The sequence below is a fragment of the Bidens hawaiensis genome, unplaced genomic scaffold, assembly GCF_021521415.1.
Source record: "Bidens hawaiensis isolate Kalapana, Puna unplaced genomic scaffold, B.hawaiensis_p1.1 tig00003115_1, whole genome shotgun sequence".
Classification (NCBI taxonomy): Eukaryota; Viridiplantae; Streptophyta; class Magnoliopsida; order Asterales; family Asteraceae; genus Bidens; species Bidens hawaiensis.
The window spans coordinates 1263573-1285957 of NW_027491167.1; the positions used below are offsets into that span (position 1 = coordinate 1263573).

General features: G+C 37.5%; 1 long non-coding RNA gene across 1 annotated transcript in view; it reads right to left on the minus strand.

The window, feature by feature from the left end:
* The window catches only part of LOC143622260 (uncharacterized), a 48323-nt gene extending 32682 nt beyond the window's left edge, over window positions 1-15641 (minus strand). Inside the window, exon 1 of the long non-coding RNA XR_013151666.1 lies at window positions 15594-15641. This is a non-coding gene — a long non-coding RNA (uncharacterized LOC143622260). The remainder of the gene's footprint in view (window positions 1-15593) is intronic.
* Window positions 15642-22385: the final 6744 nt, after the last annotated feature.

Here is a 22385-nt window from a genome sequence, read left to right on the forward strand (position 1 = left end):
AACCAATAAATGTTTTTCAAGGAAATGATGGAGAACTATAAGCAAAGAGCAAGACAAGCTGGATTCGCCGAACCCTTTCCAAAAGATAACATGAGCGAAGATTACTATGAAGCATTCTTTAACCCCGACGTAGAACATGACCAAACCAAACCATTTCATTTTCCCGCCACTAAGCAAAGTCCGATCAACCTACCCGACGATGCACCAAGTCAAGCATATCAAGCACCAAGACATTCATGCTACCATCCTTCGAGTTTGCCAATGTACCACCCATCGGAGATTCCGCCATACTATCCATCCGAGATGTGACATTTGTTAAATTCAGGTATCGATTGTATTCGAAATTGTATTGTTTTATGTTGTAAACCGACCCGTTTTGTAAACCGAAACTCATGATATCTAAAATATTGGATTTTTATGTTACCAAATTGTTCCCATTTGTTTAATTTGAAAAACCCATTTACGGATTCGAAAACGGCTTTAAAACGATCAAAATGCATCAAAAACGAACTTCCGGACGCGAAATGAACCACAACTAGACGAGCTGGGCCAGCCCCCCCCCCCACCCTAGGAACTCCGCGCCGTGCGGCCAGGGGTAAGGAGGAGATCGCGCGGCGCCTAGGGTGGCCTTCACACATTTTCGGATTTTGTTTGTTGTTTTGTGCTTTGCTTCTTTGTTTAACCAACCTGTTCTCATGCAAACATAAAAGAGAACCTTGCAAAGAAGCTTTGACCCTTACCCTATATATACACACCCATCTCCTTCATTTTTACACTTTCTCTTACTCCAAATTCTCTCTCAAAACTCCATAGATTCAAGGTTGTTTATTCACGTGTTCTTGAAGGTTTGACTTCCAAAAGTCAAACCGAGTTTAATCTTTCATTCTATTTAGTTTATATAATCTTATTAATACTTGAATATTGTGGTACAACATATATATAATATACACCCCTTGTTACCTTTGATAGTTGCTTCACCGACTCCAGTTGGTTAAGCTTCGGACTTCGTAAGGCAAGGCTTCATGTAGGATTTTCCTGGTCCTTGATATATATACACTTATATAACTTGTTGCACATATAAATCTTGTTTAACTTATACTCTTTTTAGTTTGTTTGTCATATTTATGAAGTTCCATGGTGGAGGTTTGTAGAGAATAACCTCGGTTTAACAGTAAATTGTCCAAACCGTGAACCGAACTTGTTTACTAGTTTTTGTTAAATAATTTTTTTAAACATGCTTTATGTTAGATTTAAGTTTCTAAAATCATTTTTACGAGTTATTTAATATTTTGTCATGTGGAACCCATCAAGGAATATATTGTGAGATGGAACTCGAACCAAACCAAACTTTCGTTTAAAAGACTTTATTGTTAACTTTTTGGTTGTAAAACTTAAGCATTTTCATTTGTACATTATTATATAAGTTCTTGGTTATTTAGGCATATGGAAACCATCAAGGAACGTATTGTGAGATGGAAACCGAACCAATATGTTTTTTAAACGCTTAGGACACACAAGTGTGTTCTATCAAGACTTGTATATTTCTTTAAAAATAGTGTACAAACTGATTTTAATTATTTACTTAAGTACTTGGAAATGTTGGATCCAACTTGATCTCATAACATAGTTTGGACCGACAAAACCGAACACCCGCTTAACGTGCGTTGTTAGTTCTAAAAACAATAGATCTACATACTTGGTTAAGTCTTAATAAGTTTTTATTAGTTATCTCATAACATTTAATATCTTGGAAAGTTGACTTTGGGTTTGACCAATTATCAAGACCCGAACCAACAACCCGAACACTCGTTAAAGACCCATTTTAGTATCTTTGTCCCAAAGGAACTTGCTTTAGCATTTTTCCCACCTTATTACTTAACATAGGTTAAGTAAATATTAAGGTTAGATACTTTAACCCGGTTTCAAGCAAACTTACATTTTTAAAGGGTTATTATTATAAATTCTTAAATAGTTACATTTTAAACCTTGAACTTTAATTGTTTACTTTTCGCAATAATTATTTTATTTAAAGATCTTCAAGACAACCTTTCTAAATCCAAGACTTTCTTTTATTTAGGCTTCATACGTTAAACCCGTCGTCCCGACAAATCTCCAAATTAACATCTTTCAAGTTTATTAGTTGAATGTGAGTACTTTCATACCCCGTTTTCCATCTTTTGTTTTGAGGGTGACATTTCATTTTATCTAAACTAAATGTTTTATACTTGGGTCTTAAACCACAAACGTTATTTGTATACCTTACTTAAATAAATGCTCGATTTGGTGTTATATGATTATATGCCTATGTGTTTATCGCTTTCGGTAGCAAGGCGTCGTTAACGTAATGCAATTAACGATAACTTTGAAGTCCTAGACTATTTGGCATCTCCTTATAGTAAGGTGTCGCTAACGTAATTCTATTAGCGATTTTATCTATTTATCTAAGTTATTGCGCTTATTTATTGTTTTGTATACAAGTTTTGTGGCTTTTCTTATTATATAATTACATGTTCAAACTTATGAATTGCTCACCAACCTTTGTGTTGATAAACTTTATTTTATGAAATGTTATAGGTTTGCATCTAGGTTGATTATAGAGTTTGGAGAAGAAAACGTAACAAATACCTCCAGGATATTAGCAAAAATGAACAATATTTGATTTGCTATGTTTTGTTATGTTTTTTTTTTTTGTATTTGTCTTAAGAATATTGTTATGTGACATTTTATGATTTATGTGAAATTTAAACGAGTTGATTAAATATTAAACACTTTAACAGTGTCTTGTGTTTTTGTCCAATCAACGTTGCACCCCGGCATGTTCCGCCGCATTTGGTCGGTGTGTGACAAGAGATCCCAACATACATACCGCCAAATCCTCATCTGTCATATACCTTTCTCGCTGGTAAACAAATAAAGGAGGAACCAAGATCCCCCTCTTCGGATTGGATGCAATGCCATTCTGATCAACGACGATGGCATAGTGGAACATCAACTTTTAATGACGTGAATTCCTACCCCAACTCATCTGAAGGACCGTCCCGTAAGCCAAAATGAGAGTGATGATGCCCTACGAAAGCTTCCGTATACCCGCAATGGTGCATGAGACCGTAAAACTTATAGAGGAAGAAGATCCTGAGGAAGAGGAGGATCCGGAAGAAGAATCCGGAGAAGACCCTGAGGAAGAATACCCAGAAAATCCCAATGAGGTGACAACACCAATGGAGGAACCATCCGACTGTAATTGCCCGCCTGGACAAGGATGTGTGCAACCTTTCTTCCACAAGAACTTGAGTTATGGCTCTGTTGATCCTATGTACAACACCAAGGCATAGTCTCGTTGATTGAAGATCAAGCAAATGAAATCCATGAACAAAACGAAGCGACTGAAGCTTTCTTCAATTACCAGTCCGATGTGACCACATCCCCGTACCCAAACCCGAAGAACCATTATGATGTAGTGATGATGGGTTATCGCGATCCACCTCCTAAGTATGGGTACCCAAACGAGATCCCTCAGTCACAAGAAGAGCACTTGGACCAAGCCTTGCATGAAACAGATGAACCAAGGAAGAAGATAGAAGTGGATGAAAAGAAAAATAAGAAGATAGGAGAGAAACTTCTGCACAAATGCAACAAGATGACGAAGATGGTCAAGAAATTTATCAAGGATTGATGAGATGGAAGAAGGGTGAGTGTGGAAGAGTTGTGTATGTGTTAAATGTAATCGTTGTGTAATGTGTAATATGTATAATAAGGATAGGTAAATATATATATATATATCGAGTAAATGATATATATATATATAAATGTTGTAAAATATATATATATATATACACATTGTGAAATAAATAAATATGTGTGTTTTAAGAAAAGAAATTGTTAAATTTCATATATAATGAAAAATATTGAAAAGAAAAGATAATGTCAAACCAAAGTAACATTGTCGAAGCTTCACGAAAAGAAGTTGATAAAAGAAAAGAGAAAGGAAAAGATCATGAAAAGGAACAATAAAATAAAATACCTGATAAATATATGAACCAAATACAACAAATGATCAAAGATACTGTTAGAGATGAATATGAAGCTAGATCCCAATCTAGGCAATCTAGAAAATCTCAATCCGTTGAACCTTCCCAAAAAATTTGTTAAGTATCGTCCTAAACCTTCTCATGTAGAAGAGTGTGTTCATGAGTCCAATGTTGATGGTGGAATTAGACAAGAGTTTAAGAAACTTAAGATAAGTGGTTGTTCATTTAAAGATTTTATGTACTTTGGACCCAAAGAGTTTCATGGTGACAAGGGAGCCATTACGACTGTGAGATGGCTCGAGGAGATGGAATCAATAGTAATCATAAGCAAATGTTCGGACCAAGAGAAAATAACAATACTTTGCCCAAATGTTCAAAGGTGAAGCATTAGAATGGTGGAACACGATGATTATGAGAAAGGGTCGTCAAATGTTATACAATCTTTCATGGGATGAATTCAAGGAAATGTTGATGACAAATTTCTGTCCTATGCACGAAACCGACCAGATCCAAACCAAATATCTCAACCATATGGTCATAGGAACTAACCTCCGCGAATATAACACCATATTTCATGAGTACTGTCACCTCATTCCCCGGCTGGTTAACCCTGAGTCCAGCAAAGTGACATGCTACATATGAGTATTGCCGCGGGAAATCCGCGACATGGTGAGTCTCATCTCCCACAAACTGCCGACTCCGCGATGGAATTGGCTGGTTACCTGATGGGCGGTATGATCCGCAACAAAGAGGAAGACAAAAAGTTCGTAACGTCTCACGATCCAAAGAAAGGAGAAAATGCCCACTTCAAGGGCAAGGGTGTTTATCAACGCAAGTCTGGGTTTAATTCCAATGTTCCTCAATGTAAAACTTGCAAGAAGTACCATAAGGGTCGATGTCATTTCACTCCGTCTTCTACCACAACTGTCTGTGAATCATGTCATAGACCCGGTCACGCAATGGCCGATTGCTGGAAGAAGAAAATGACTTGTTATAATTGCAAGGAAATGGGGCATTTGAGCTTTGAGTGTCCTAAACACAAACCCGCGACTGGTGGTGCGGGTGAAAGTGGTTGTGACATTCGTCAATTTCGGGTCTTGTTTTTATTCGTATTTGTATTCGTTTATTATGTAAACCGACCCATTTTGTAAACCGGAGCTTATGTTATAATCAAAATGATGGATTTTATGTTACAATATTGTTTTACACTTGTTGGGTCTTGAAAACATCCTTTTCGGTCTTTAAAACGCGTAAAAATCACCTAAAACGAACTGCAGGGACTAAATATGCCAAACAACAAAAGTTGGGAAATCGGAAAATCAAACCCGTCGCTCCGTGCGACGGGGGACACCCTAGGTGGTCGCGTAGCGCGAGCAGCATCAGCTGCAGCTACGGGTTTTTGTTTGTTTTTGATCCTTTTTGCATGAAACTTCTTGTGTTTAACACCCATATTTAACCACCAAAATTACCCTATATATACACCCCCTTTCCCCTTCATTTTCCCCTGCTACATCTCCAAATTCTCTCTCAAATATAAAGATCTTAAGGTTGTTTTCCTAGTGTTCTTGAAGGTTTGACTTCCAAAAGTCAAACTGAGTTGAATCTTTCTTTCTAATTAGCTTATATAACCTTATTAATATTTGAATATGGTGGTACAACATATATATAATACACACCCCTTGTAACCTTTGGTAGTTGCTTCTTCGACTCCGGTTGGTTAAGCTTCAGACTTCGTAAGGCAAGACTTCATGTAGGGCTTTCATGGTCCTTGATATATATACACTTATATAACTTGTTGCACATATAAATCTTGTTAAACTTCTGCTCTTTTTAGTTTTCTTTTCATATTTATGAAGTTCCATGGTATGGGTTTGTAGAGACTAACCTCGGTTTAACCGTAAATTGTCCAAACCGTAAACCGAACTTGTTTACTAGTTTTGTTAAATAATTTTTTTAAACATGCTTTATGTTAGATTTAAGTTTCTAAAATCATTTTACAAATTCTTTGGTGTTTGGGCATGTGGAAGCCATCGAGGAACTTATTGTGAGATGGAAACCGAACCAAACCGAACTTTCGTTTAAAAGATTTTATTGTTAACTTTTTGGTTGTAAAACTTTAGTATCATCATTTATAAATTATTATGAAAGTTCTTTGATATTTGGGCATGTGGAAGCCATCGAGAAACATATTGTGATATGGAAACCGAACCAAACTGAACTAAACCGATTTTACTCGCTTAAGACACACAAGTGTGTGTTTACCTATCAAGACTTGTATAAATCATTAAAAATACTTTATGAACTGATTTTCATTATTTTCTTAATTACTTGGAGATGTTGGATCCAACTTGATCTCAGAAAAAAGTTTGGACCGACAAAACCGAACACTCGCTTAACGTGCGTTGTTAGTTCTAAAATAATAGAACTACATACTTGGTTAAGTCTTACTTGATTTTATGTGTTATCTCATAACATTTAATATTTTGGAAAGTTGACTTGGGGTTTGACCAATATCAAGACCCGAACCAACAACCCGAACACTCGATAAAAACCCGTTTTAGTATCTTATCATTAAGGGACTTGCATTCTTGCATTTTTACCCACCTCATTACTTAACATAGGTTGAGTAAATATTGAGGCTAGATACTTTAACCCGGTTTTGAGGAAACTTACATTTTAAAGGGGTATTTATAAGTTCTTAAATAGTTACATTTTAAACCTTAAACTTTAATTGTTTGCATATCTCATTATTTATTTCTACTTAAAAGACTTTCAAGACAACATTTCTAATTCAAGATTTCCTTTATTTAGGCTTTGTTCGTTAAACCCGTCATTCCGGTTAAACTCCAAATCATCTAACTTTCAAGTGTATTACTTGAACGTGAGTACTTTCATACCCCGTTTTCGATCTTTTGTTTTAGAGGTGACATTTCATACTTATTCAAATTAAATGCTTTATACTTGAGTCTTAAACCATAATAGTTATTGTATACTTTACTTTAATAAATGCTCAATTTGATGTTCTATGCTTACATGGTTATATGCTTATGTGTTTACCGCTTTTGGAAGGTTGATTCACAAATTCGTGAACTATCTGGTATTCTCTTATAGCACGGTGCCGTTAATGTATTCTTATTAACGACCTCATGAAATCCGAATCTATTTGGTATTCTCTTATAGACGGTGCTGCTAATGTATTCTTATTAGCGACCTCATATTATCCAAATTATGGCTATTTATTTGTTGTTTCGTATACAAGATTGTGGCTTTTCTTATTATATACGTATATGCTCAAAACTATGAATTGGTCACCAACCTTTGTGTTGATAAACTTTATTTTATGAAATGTTACAGGTTTGCATCTAGGTTGATTATGGAGTTTGGAGAAGAAAACGTCACAAATACCTTTAGGATATTAGCAAAAAGAAACAATATTTGCTTTGCTATATTTTGTTATATGTTGTTGTATTTGACTTATGAATATGGTTATGTGACATTTTCGATGTTGTGAATGAAATGAGTTTGTTAAATATTGTCGCTCTAAATAGTGTCATGCGCTTATGAGCAATCGTTGCACACCGACATGTTCCGCCGCCTTTGGTCGGGGTGTGACAGTGGTCAAGCCAAGAAGGGCAACGCAAGAGCCTTCGTTCTGGATACCAAAAAGGCGGCTGACGTGCCGGAAACAATCACCGGTATGTTCTTAGTCAACGACATGTATGCTAGAGTTTTTTTTTATTCTGGTGCCAACTTAAGTTTTATAGATTGTAGCTTTTGTAGTCTATTAAACGAACCATTAACAAAACTAAATAAAACTCTAAGCGTCGAGACCACTAATGGTGAAATCATCAAAATCTTCGAAGCCCTTGAAAACGGAAATATTCTTTTAGCAAGGTACATTCTACCCATTCAATTGTTGCCAATGACTCTTGCTGGTTTTGGCATTGTTCTCGGTATGGATTGGTTATCAAACAACCATGCTTGTATCATTTGCAATAGCAAAACCATTGAACTTCAAGCCCCTGATAAACGAACTATTCGAATTGAAGGGGACAAAGACGCTGGCCAAGTTAGCATAATTTCGATGATTAGGGCTAACAAGTGTTTGAATCAAGGATGCTTAGCATTCATGGCCTACGTCACTGAAGAATCCAAAACAAGGAGATAAATGACGTGCCTATTGTCTCCGATTTTGCCGATGTTTTCCCCAACGAACTTCCTGGAATCCCTCCTGATCGTGAAGTAGAGTTTAGAATTGATCTTATTCCTGGTACTGCTCCAATCACCAAAGCCCCATATCATTTGGCCCCAACCGAATTGAAGGAATTGAAGAAAAAACTCAACGAACTACTTGAGAAGGGTTTCATCCGACCGAGTTCATCACCGTGGGGAGCACCAATTCTATTCGTCAAAAAGAAAGATGGATCCATGAGAATGTGCATGACTACCGAGCTTTAAACAAAGTCACAATCAAGAACCGTTATCCACTCCCTCGAATCGATGATCTTTTCGACCAACTCCAAGGCGCAAGTTTCTTTTCTAAAATCGATCTTCGTTCTGGTTATCACCAACTCAAGGTTCAATCTAAAGATATTCCTAAAACCGCCTTCCGAACAAGATATGGACATTATGAGTTCACGGTCATGCCATTAGGACTTACTAATGCACTAGTTGCGTTCATGGATATGATGAACCGAATATGCAAGCCTTACTTGGATAAATTTGTAATCGTATTCATCGGCGATATACTTATTTATTCTAAGTCTAAGGTTGATCATGAAAATCACCTCCGAACTATACTTAAAATACTAAGAACCGAGAAGTTGTACGCCAAGTTCTCGAAATGCGAATTCTAGCTTCCCGAAGTACAATTTCTTGGACATGTCATAAATGTGAATGTTATTCAAGTTGATCCCGCTAAGATTGAAGCTATCTCTAAGTGGAAAATTCTAAAGTCGCCAACCGAGATCCGAAGTTTCTTAGGATTGGCCGGCTATTATCGAAGGTTCATTGAAATTTTTCTCGCATAGCCGTTCCCCTAACTTTTTTGACTCGCAAAAATATCAAGTATGAATGGGGAACCAAACAAGAAGAGGCGTTCAATGTACTTAAGAAAAAACTCACCCAAGCACCTATACTGGCCTTGCCAGAAGGTATTGAGGATTTTGTGGTTTTTAGTGACGCGCCTCATTCCGGGTTTGGATGCGTACTAATGCAACGCAAGAAAGTGATCGCTTATGCCTCTCTTCAACTCAAAGTGCACGAAAAGAACTACACAACTCACGATCTAGAGTTAGGCGCCATAATCTTTGCATTAAAGATATGGAGGCACTATCTCTATGGATTAAAATTTATCGTGTATATCGATCATAAGAGTTTGAAATACATATTCGATCAAAAAGAGCTTAACATGCGTCAACGACGATGGATGGAAACTCTAAATGACTACGAATGCGAGATCGTCTATCACGAAGGCAAGGCTAACATTGTAGCCGATGCCTTAAGTCGTAAGAAACATGAAAAGCCAAAAAGAGTCCGAGCATTAAGATTAGAACTTCAAATCAACCTCATTGATCAAATCAAATCCGCTCAAACTCAAGCTATCAATGAAAACAAGATTTCTGACGAAAAACGAAAAAAGGCACCATTGACTCACTAGTTAAGGGTGACGACGGTATCCTTAGACTCGGTAATAAGATTTGGTACCAATCGTCGGGGACTTGCCTGAAAATATAATGAATGAAGCTCACAAGTCCAAGTACATGATGCACCCCGGTAGTGACAAAATGTATCAAAATCTCAAACCGAACTACTAGTGGAATGTGATGAAAAAGGACATCGCTTCGCATGTTACGAAATGTCTAACATGTTTAAAAGTCAAGGCTGAACACCAAAAGCCATCGGGACTGCTTCAGCAACCCGAACTTCCCGTATGGAAGTGAGAGTTAATAACCATGGATTTCATCACTAAACTCCCTAAAACGACTCGACAACATAATGCTATTTGGGTTATCGTGGATAGGTTAACAAAATCCGCACATTTCATACATATCAATGAGACGTACTCAATGAATAGATTAGCGCGTATTTATGTAAACAACATTGCTGCTTTGCATGGAGTACCGTTGTCTATAATCTCTGATCGAGACAGTCGCTTTACGTCTCACTTTTGGAATAGCTTCCAACAAGCTTTAGACACAAAGTTAAACCTTAGCACCGCCTATCATCCACAAACTGATGGGCAAAGCGAAATGACGATTCAAACGTTGGAAGATATGCTCCGAGCTTATGTGATTGACTTAGGTGGAAGTTGGGATGACCACTTACCTCTAATGGAATTCTCATATAACAACAACTACCACACAAGTATTCAAGCCGCACCATTCAAGGCGTTATATGGTTGAAAATGTAGACTGCCCGTGTGCTGGTCTGAAACTGGAGACAATCAGTTATCTAGACCCGAGATAGTCCAGGAAACCACTGACAAAGTTCTACAAATCCGCGAACGACTTAATACGGCACATGACCGCTAAAAGAGTTACGCCGACGTCCGTCGTAAGCTGTTGGAATTTAATGTTGGTGACAAAGTGTTATTAAAATTCTCGCCGTGGAAAGGCGTAGTTCGCTTCGGGAAGAAAGGAAAACTTAGCCCTCGATTCGTAGGGCCATTTGAGATACTCAAGCAAATCGGGACTGTTGCATACCGTTTGCGACTACCCGAAGAAATGCAAGGGATACATGATGTATTCCATGTCTCTAATCTGCGAATATGTTTGGCCGACGAATCTTTATCAATGCCATTAAAAAACGTTGAAATTAATGAAAACTTAAAATTCGTTGAAAAACCAATTCAAATAGAAGATTCAAAGTTAAAGAAATTAAAGAGACGAACTCTAAAAATCGTGAAAGTAAAGTGGGACTCACGAAGAGGCCCCGAGTATACTTGGGAACTTGAATCCGAAATGAAGAAGAAATACCCCCACTTGTTTTAAGAAGCAATCTCGAGGACGAGATTTATTTCAAGGTGGGGAGGATGTAACATCATGAAAATATCGGATAAAAAATGCCAGGTTTCCAAAGTCAAGGGACCAAAAATGCTAAAATCCAAACCTTAGGGTTTAAAATGAAAAATCTGGTTACCTGACCCATCGCGATACGCGATGGATCAGAATACGCGATGGGTTGTCTGACAATCGAGGCACGTGGCGTGCCACGTGTCCACACGTGGCATACTGTCCGCCACGTGTCACCATGTGGCAGCACGTCCGCCACGTGTCACCACGTGACAGCACGTCTGTCGCGTGTCGTCACGTGGCACAACGCCTGCCACGTGTCGCCATGTGGCAGGCCTACATGGTGACTGGCAAAGCCTATGTCGCGATACGCGACGGGCTAGTCAAAGAGGCCATCGCGTATCGCGATGATGTCCCTGGGTTTTCCTATAAATAGCAACTACGGGTTCATGCAATCTCACACCAAATTTTCACACACCTCTTTCTCTCTAGAACCCGAGAACCCTACCCTCGATACACCTCAAAAAGCGTGCCCAAAACCTCGATTAACGTGTCCTTTTTCCTCGAAGTATGTGCCACATACCAACGTTCCAATCGAGAAGATATTGCCATCCCGACGTCCCTACGACTCGTCTCGTAAAACGTGCCGACGTGGGAAGAAGTGTCGGTGTCTTGTTGTGCTTGCTAAAGATCAAGTGTCGAGGAGAAGAATTTGATCAAGTGCTGCTCGAATATGTAGGGTTTTATAAGCCGACAAAGGTAGGCATAATGCCCGAATAAAATAATAATAAAATAAATGCTTAAACCTTAAGTCGAGGTTATACTCGATACCTCGATAAATAAAAAGAAAAAGAAAATATAACAAAGAATTATGAATATATATATATATATATCTCAATGTGATTATATTATATGATTCTTTGTTATAGAATATTATTTAAGTAATAATAACTATTCTTAAATAATAAAAAAAAGAAAAGAACGTTTCTTAGAGAAGAAGAAACGTAAGGTTTAAAGAAAATAAACTAAAGGTTTATATTATAAAAGAAAGACTTTTAATTTATAAAATAAAAGACATACTTTTTAACTAAAGGTTTTAAAGTAAAGAAAATATATAATCGAGGTAAAGATTATAAAACAAGACTAAATGTCTTAAGCCGGATTGTATATCCGACTAACAAAAGGTTATACTCGTACTATAGGTGCGAGATAGCAACGGGAAATACCCTCGGACGGTGTTTGAAGCCGATCCAAATTCAAAAAGATGAATACGCCCCAAACTTTACAAACTTGTTTTAAAACGAGTCAAACGTGTTAGATGAAAAAGTTTACATGAGGCTAAGTGTCTCTAAAACATTATAAACAAGAGTATAAGCCTAACCCTCATGCTGTAGTATACGTTTGCCTGGATCCTTTCATATGTGGTAAAATGCGGTGGGCACATCGTACCACACTTGGTTATAGTGACGCTCGCCTGCGAGGAGTAATGACCATGTGTATACATACGGGTACTTAACTAAGTCGAACGCTGCCGTGTTTTCTAGGGTATTTAGTGTAGAGACTCGAGTTTATAATTGTATTGTTTTAACTTAATTATTCCTAAGCCAAGATGGGTCGAGACTTATGTGGTCTCGAAGGGTGATTAAGTAAAAGAAAAATATTTTAGCGTCAACATATTCACCAGCATTCGTTACTGACGTAATTTGTAACATTTTGTAGGTAACCAAGATTAGCGCTTGAAGAACGAAGTGCTCAAGATATCCGATAGTTTGGATCTTTTTGTTACACTTAATGTTAAATAAATGGTGGTTTTGTAATTAAACAAGTAACACTTTTGTCATAACTTAAAACGGGCATTTTATCATCCCGTCTTTTGTAATGTAAATATTATATTTAAATCCACATGTTTTAAAAAGACTTCCCCTTAAACATGTAACTCTGATTTATTTACAAATACGGTACCAACTGTTGGTCATATGCCCAGGCCTTAAATGGGGGTGTGACATGTGGATATATAAGCAATATAAACATTAAAAGATTGGACTTGTCAACAGAAAGGTTATGCAAAAAAAATATGAGAGTGGTCTTAGTTGATAGCTTCCCATTATTCACATTCCATGATGTCGGCCTATTCTAATGTGAGCTTTGAGGTTGAATGATGTAATGCGTTTTCAAGGAGTATAATTCAAATTACATCCTTTCTGTTAATCGTAAAACCCAAGTCTATATTAACAAAAACCTCAAGAGTTCTAATGGGAGTAGCCACTAGACCATTGAAGGTACCTAGGGGGTAATGCCCTCTCGGTGGGATTTAAAATGGCTCCCGTTAAAGTTCAATGGGCACCCGTTAGACTTGCATGTATGGTTAAAAGTTGCCTATAAATTGATATCATTGATAGCTTAAGTCATCGCTTGTTGTGTGTGGATGATCGTATTTTGGGGACCTCCAATGGATGTTGGCTTCCTTCCCTATGCGTTGCGGAGGCTTAGGAATTTTCTCGGCAGAGGATGTGTCCGCATATGCCTTTGTGGCTTCCAGGGCCCAGTCGTGGAAATTGCAGGACCACATCTTGTGAAGCGCTGGTGTTATGGGGGTAGATCCTGACTACTCCCTTACACTTGGTAATATTGGAACAACTCTCCTGTACCTTGATATAGGCGGTTTTACTAATAAGGAAACCGCCCCTAAGAAACCTCAACAAACCTTGGTGAGTGCTTTATATGGTAAACACGTACATGATTTGGAGGAGCGATTCGATATGACCCCGAGACAAAAGGCAGTTTTTGTTTGTCTCAAGGGGGCTCAGGCCCAAGATTTTTTTACTGTTGTGCCTATTGAAGGTCTTGGGTAACAGATGTCGACAATTAAATACAGAGTCATCCTTAAATTCCGGCTTATGATTCCTCTTTTCCCTCCAAACGAATCATGCCCCATTTGTAAAAAAACCTGTTTGGATAGATTTGGTGAGCATGCCCTCAACTGTAAGGAATTGCCGGGGTTTAAGTATCGTCATGACTAGGTTAGAGATGTCTTATGGGATGTTCTTAGGCATCCCTGGATCTCAGCCAAGAAAGAGGCACCTGTTAACTTTCTGACTAATCTGCGAGAGGGAAGATCTACACTGTGTCCTGCGGACGTTCTTGTGTTTGGCTGGGCAGGGGTAAGCATACGTATGTCGACCTCATTGGGGTGTCCCCATTAGTGGGGCTGAGAGACAGTGGCTTCGTTCCGGGACAGGCGGTTTTGAGGGCGGAATCTAGGAAAGTTGCTAAGCATGAGACAGCGTGTTTGGAGAATCAGCACGTGTTCATTCCATTTGCCTTTGACACATTTGGATCTCTAGCTCCCGAGGCGGTTTGCTTTTTGGAGCGGGTGCAGAAGGTGGTCCATAGTGACTCGCAGAGCCCGAGGAACCAATTATTGATATTTAGTAGAATAGGCTTTGCGATCCAAAAGGGAGATAGAGGCGCAGCTTGTTGCTCGCTTACCCATTATCTAGATGTAACTTGGTTTGTGTTAAATGTTAGTAAAAAGTTTGGACTTAAAAAAAAAAGTTATTATCTAGATGTAACTTGGTTTGTGTTAAATGTTAGTAAAAAGTTTGGACTTAAAAAAAAAAAGTTAATAACTAGCGAGTAGCAGGTATGTTCATACTAAAACATTTCATTGATATAACAAATAACAACACTTATAAGTGCTACCCCTTACGATTTTCACAAAAAGCTCCAATGTTTCATCCTAATAAGTGTAATTGTTGGACTCATGCATAAAGAAAATGTACTGGTCTATTTTGCACAAGAAGTTACAACTTGGTTTTCACCGGAAATTGAATCTTTGTTCTTTGCAAAACCTTTCTGTCTTATCTGATTATTGACTTTGTATATTCACGAAATACTTTAATCTTACGGTGAATCTTTAACCTTGCGGTGCATTAATGCACAATTCAGAAAACTATCCACGAATTAAACTTGCAAAACCAAAGATAACAAAGGTGCTAATTATATACAAATAATTGAAAAATGATATTTTCAACTAAAGCATTAATAACACATCAGGCACTAATGACAAAAAAAACTCTCTAAAGAAGAATGAAAGAACACGAGTAAATCAAGTATATATCTCACTCGTATTCAAGTATCTCACTCACACTCATGCCTTGCAACTAATCAATGCATTTTTTCCTGTACGATGAATCAGTTAGTATCAAATATTCAAATGCGTTAGTAACGAGGAGTCATGCGCAAACCATCATGTCATGAAACTCGTTAAAATCAACAACACCATTGCCATCGAGGTCAAACTTGGCGATCATCAACTCGCACCCGTCCACCGTTCGCGACTCTCCTAATCTGCTAAGCATTCTCCTTAAACTTTTAGGAGTTATACAACCACAACCCTCTACTTCTTCATACATCTTAAAAGCCATCTTTAAGTCATTCACTTTCTCTTCTTCATTTGCACCTTCAACTACTTTAACCATATCTTCAAAACTCAACAATCCATCACCATCTGAGTCCATCATCTCCGCCTCCTTGGGTGACAACTCTACACCAATCTTCCCGATGCAAACTTGGAGCTCCGTTGGCGATAATTTGCCGTCGCCATTTTTGTCGAAATGTGTGAATACACGTTTGTATTGTCGCACTTTGTCCATGAAAGCTATACTTTAAACCCAAAAAATGAATGTATTTATTTATGCTAAGTGCTAAAGTGTGTATGTGTTTATATAGGCTATATTTATTATGTTGTTATTCCTTGATGAGATGACTGATGAGATGACTGATCTATACTATATAATATATATGGTAATGAAGGGCAAATTAAGACACTATTTTTTAAGGTATTTACAAATAATGTTACATATCGTACAACCTTATAAGGGGACAAAATAGTAATTCTCACATTAAAACAAAACTCAACCGGTTATTTAATATATAGTTACAATATTCACCCCTTAAGTATAATTAAATTTGAAGAATAATTACAACAATAACCCTTAATTTTTTACTTAAATCTTATTTTAATTTTCACTTTTAACCCATATACCCCCATGATTTTTAAACGTTAATAACTTTTTCATACGCTATTTTTTTAAAAACATTATACTATAAAAACGAGCATATTTTCTTTAATTTGAGTATGATATTGTCATAGTTTTTTTCAGTTAAAAAAAATACATTTTATGTATGTGTGTTTAGGCCTGGTTTTGATAATTTTAAATTAAATCGTGAGCCAAACCTTTTGTAACAGTTTTTGTCGTCGAAAACCAAGACAAAACCTTTGAAAGTTGAAAACAACTGGCCAAAAGTTTAAAGAAAAAAAAACCAACCGTCAAATCAAAAGATGAACGGTTTTACGGTTTCAAACCGAACAATAAACACCCATAAACTTATTACGTAGTCTGCGTTTCCCGCTGCATGGCGCGGGTACCCGTCTAGTGTGTGTGTATATATATATATATATAGGGGAGGGTTATCCTAAAAATAAGTAGTTTCCTAGGAAGACTAAGAATAAATCATAGCCATTGGATCATATCAATCAATGGTTGAGATTTAAAATTACTAAAAACCGTCATAATTTCCTAAAATTACTCTTTCACCATTATAACCGACATAGTTTCCTAGAATTATTCTTTCACCATAGGTTTTAATGCCAAATGTCAAAATTCTATTGGTTCTTACCATTCCTAGGAAACAACTTCTTTTTATTTGAACCCTTTTCTATATATATATATATATAAAAGGGTTCAAATAAGAATAAGGAGTTTCCTAGATATGGTAAGAACCAACAAATTTTTGACATTTGGCATTACAAACTATGGTAAAAGAATAAATCTAGGAAACTATGTCGGTTATAATGGTGAAAGAGTAATTCTAGGAAACCATGTCGGTTTTTGGTAGTTTTAAATCTCAACCATTGATCAACATAATCCAATGGCTATGATTTATTCCTAGTCTTTCTAGGAAACTATTTATTTTTAGGATAACCCTCCATATATATATATATATATATATATATATATATATATATATATATATATTGGGATCTTTGCGCGTGCCCGCGTGGTTGACCAAAATGACAAGTTGAAAAAAATTAGAGGATGTGGATGACGAATTTTTATTCTAAGGTTGGAAGATGGAAACTACTAGAAATGGACCGTTTTCCGTATTGAAAGTTCTAGACAAAATTCTTAGTTCATATGATGTACGATGCCTCTCACTTATCTCTTTTAAAAAAAATATTTAAATTTCCTTCTTTTTTTTCCTAATGCCTAGAGTAACAGTGTAAAACAAAGACGTTCTTCGTTTATAATTTTACCTCTGGTATGTAGAAAATAAGATTAACTTGATGTGGCAGGATTTAAGTTTCTGGTCGGTAATGACATGGCCGGCAAGGGGCGTAGGCAGGTAAAGAGGAACGGGTTTGGTTAAATCCGTACAAAATATTTTTAGTTTTACATATTCGTGTATTCGACACCGCACCCATAGAAATTTCTACATCGAACCCGTAAAAACATCTAAACCGAACCCTTAGAAACCTTGAAAATGAACCTTAACCCACATTTCATTTAAAAATACTAACTTGTTAATTAAGACCATAATATTGTTTTTTGCATTTCAGTTTGATTTTTGCCAATTTTGTTGTGCAACTCGATCTGAACCGCTTAACGGGACCAGACAAAAAAACCCGACAGTTAGCGATAGACAATTTACATCCGTCCCTCGAAAATTTTCAAACCCATAGGAAAAGATTCCTGACTACGGCGCTACGCCACTGCGGCAGCTCTAGTGTAGGCCGATGGCAATAATTTTTATTTTTTACGACTAAAAATTTGCAAATGTAGGATTTGAACCCTTGATATTATTTAGCACCCTAACCACCTCATCACTCCACCTAAGTGGGGGTGGCGAGCCGGTATATATATTTTTTTTGGGGGGGGGGGGAGTTTATGTATATTAAATTCTTTTTATTGTTTTTATAAAATAGGTATAGATCTTAATTATCTTAGAACATTCACAAAAGCTTCTCTATAATTATGTGAGAGAGTTCTCTAAATTTTATTAGCGGGTATAAGTGGTTGTGAGTCGAAAAGAGAGAACAATTTAAAGAGATGAGTAAATTTGGAGGAACATTGTACGTCCTCTATTTATTTTTTTATATATTTGAAAGTGGCTCTAACGAAGTAACGTGTCGGAATCAAGATTAGAGGGGCCAGTGTAGCCTAGGGGTTAATCTTCATTGGTTTTTAGAGGAACTCAAAGTTGGATCATGGGTTGGATGTGCCGATGTGAGAGTTTAGGGAAAAAAATGTTAGAAAACTTGTATAACAGTAAACCGGGCTTGTGTTTAACACAATTCTCTTAAACAGATTCGCGATCTGTTCCCAGGGTACTCCGGTTCGAAACAGAATCGTAGCTCTGCCGGACTCGATACTTGTCTGAAACGAAAACGAAAATAATATTGTTGCAGCAAAGAAGAAGAAGATGAAGTGTGTTTTTCAGTGTGTCTAAAACTGAATACTAGTCATGGTATTTATAACCAAGAATCATAATCAAACCTATAATGACTATTAAATTGAATTAATATTAATTTAATGGTCATTAGTGCAGATTACAAAACAGAAGATAATAATCATTATCATAATATGATTATTGACCAACCAGTTTCATCTTATTGAATTTCAAATTTCAAAAACGAATTCAAAAAACTGTCTCATGCGAGCCCGGGTTTTTGGAGTTGCATTCGTGTCCGCGGGACGTGCGGGAACGCACGAGTTCGATGAATTTCTACTCCAGAAACCCAAATTTTCACCCCCCCTGCGCGCGCGTAGGACTTGTGGTAAAACATGTCATAAAGATTCAAATGAGTGGTAAAGGTTCTACCTTATATACCACACATTATTTTGTTCTCAATCCGATGTGGGACAACCTTTTACTACTTCCTTATTTAGACTTCATTCACACACTTTTACTTTAAAACTTCCAACAATCCCCCACATGAATGGAGGTCGAAACAACATTATTCTGATTAGATTTCAGCAGTTGAATCTTGCATACAATAGGTAGGTGTTATCCTTTGAACCTTTGCTTATAAAGCATACTTAGCCCACTGGCTCTGAGTAGACAGTGATATCTTTGAACTTGTCTGCCGTTTGTGTAGACGACAATACACTTCACACAAGACTCTCCCTGACAAAGTCAAGTCCTCATAGTTATGTTCGTTATGGTCATGAACATACGCCTGGTTCTGCAAGAGCTATTAAGTATTGTGCCCAACAACACCCTTCGAAGCGACCCCACTTCTCTCTCACATAGGTGATTCACCATGTATGACTACCTTGGTCGAATCATTAAAAGCCATATGCTTAGCCTCACACTTGTCACTTTAGGAATGGACTAGGAAAGTCACCTAGCTATGTGGTAAACTCCCTCTTAAAATTGTAGGGTTATCCCCCCCACCCCATAGCGACCGCACTGATTCATACAATTAGGTTTTCCTATTGAACTCAATTCTTGGGATCTCCAATCTGTTGAGTTAGGTTTTCTTCGTATGAACTTTAATTTTTCAAGGGCTTCAGTCCCATTCCCATGGACGATTTCTAAACTAACTCTCTACTTAGGCCTTTTGTTAGCGGATCCGCAATATTATCCTTTGACTTAACGTAGTCAACAGTGATAATTCCAATAGATATTAGTTGTCATACCGTATTATGTCTACATCTAATATGTCTATTCTTACCATTATACATTTTGCTATGAGCTCTGCCAATTGCCGATTGGCTACCACAATGTATACAGATGGCCGATGCCGGCTTAGGCCATCTTGGTATATCCTCAACAAATTGACGTAACCATTCTGCCTCCTCGCCCGCTTTATCTAGGGCGATGAATTCCGATTCAATCGTGGATCTAGCTATAACCGTTTGTTTTGACGATTTCCACGATATAGCAGCACCTCCAAGTGTGAATACAAACCCACTTGTTGCTCTGGAATCATTCGTGTCAGATATCCAATTTGCATCACAATGTCCTTCGACAATTGCTGGATATCTGTTATAATGTAACCCGTATTCCCTAGTGTATCTTAGGTGCCGAAGTAACCGAATCACACAGTTCCAATGACTTGAACTTGGGTTCCTTGTGTATCTACTTAGCTTGCTCACAACATATGCTAAGTTGGGTCTAGTGCAACTCATGAGATACATCAAGTTGCCAATAATTCTTGAGTATTCCAACTGGTTAACGGGTTCACCACTATTCTTAGCTAGATGTTGACTTGTGTCAATAGGAGTTCTAGCTACATTAGAGTCATTCGCATTAAACTTCTCAAAAATTTTGCTCGCGTAGTGGGATTGACTTAAAACAAGTCCATTTTGGGTTCGTGTGATTTTAACTCCCAGAATCACATTCGCAAAATCCATGTCCTTCATGTCAAATCTTGCTTTTAACATGTTCTTTGTGGACATTATGATTTTATCATCACTTCCAGCAATGAGCATATCATCTACGTATAGACACAAAATGACATATCCATTGGATGTGTCCTTCACGTATACACATTTGTCACATTCATTGATTTGAACCCAGCATCAAGCATGACATGATCAAACTTTTGGTGCCACTGTTTAGGAGCTTGTTTCAATCCATACAAGGATTTCACAAGTTTACACACTTTCTTTTCTTGCCCAACGGCTATGAAGCCTTCAGGTTGTTCCATGTAAATCTCTTCCTCTAGATTTCCATTCAAGAAAGCCGTTTTTACATCCATTTGGTGAACTTCTAAGTTTCTAATGGCGGCAATGGCAAGCACCAAGCTGATAGATGTTATTCGCGTAACCGGCGAATACGTATCAAAGTAATCTAAACCTTCTCGTTGTTTATATCCTTTGATCACCAACCTTGCCTTATACTTATCGATGGTGCCATCAGGTTTCATCTTCTTCTTGAAGATCCATCGATATCCTAGTGGTTTACACCCTTGAGGAAGATCCACTACTTCCCACGTATGATTTTGTAACATAGAATCTATCTCATATTTGATGGCCTCCCTCCACTGAGGTCCTTCAGCGGAATTCACCGCTTGTTGATACGTTTGAGGTTCCTCTTCTACCATGTAGGTAAGGAAATCGGGGCTGAAGGATTTTTCAGTCCTTTGCCTTTTACTCTTTCTGATTTCAACCTCCTCTGCCTTAGATTGTTCCCGAGGTTCATGTAACAACGTGAAAATTTCGAGTTCAAAGTATCAACTTTCCAAAGTTTAGGGACTAAAATTGCCAAATTCTAAACTTGAGGGTTAAAATAAAAAAAACTGAGTTCTTGTCCTATCGCGCTACGTGATGGACAAAAGGAGAAGCCCATCGCGTATCGCGATGGAGCTTCTGACACGTTGTGACACGTGTGCCACGTGGCACACGGTGTCACTAGGTGCTGCCACGTGTCACCACGTGGCAACACTGCTGCCACGTGGAGCGACGTCTGCCTCGTGTCAACACATGGCAGGTCTACGCTGTGAGTCAGCAGACCTATATCGCGGTACGCGATAGGTCTGATCAGGGACCCATCGCGTACCACGATAGGGTCCAAAATAATGTCTATAAATAGCAGGTCCGGGATTTCATATTTTCACATCCAAACTCAGCTCTCTTACCTCTCTCTAACTTCTCTCTAAAACCCGGCAATCGTATACTCAATACACCTCGAAATCCGTGCCTTAATTCCTCGTAAAGCGTGCCTAGATCCCTCGTTTGTGTACAACGTGTCCTCGAAGTGCGTGCCACCTTCCACCCACATACCAAGACGGTGTTTGTTGAAATGGCGATGAATCTCGATAAGCGTGTCGTCGAGTATTGAAGTTTGATGTTATCGTTTGACGACCAAAGAGATCAAGCGGCGTTGGAGTGCTGCTCAAGTCCCTAGGATTTCTATACGCTACTAAGGTTAGGCGTAATAATGAATTCAATATAATTCAATATTATATTAAAGGCTTAAGCCCTAAGTCGAGGTTATACTCGATACTTCGATAAAAGAAAAGAAAAGAAAACATAACAAAGAAATGAATAAAAGAATGAATATTGTGATTACATATATATGTGTGTAAGTATATATGTGTATATTCTTTGTTATGAAAATATTATTTAATGAATAAAGAGTATTTTTAAATAATAAAAGAAAAAGATTACGTTTCTTAGAGAAGAAGAAACGTCGGGTTTTGAATATAAACTAAAGGTTTATAATTTACTTTTAAACTAAAGGTTTTCAAGTAAAAGAGAGTTGAACTAAAGGTTCAATCGATGATTGAGATATAAAATAAGACTAAAGGTCTTAAGCCGGATCTTGTATCCGA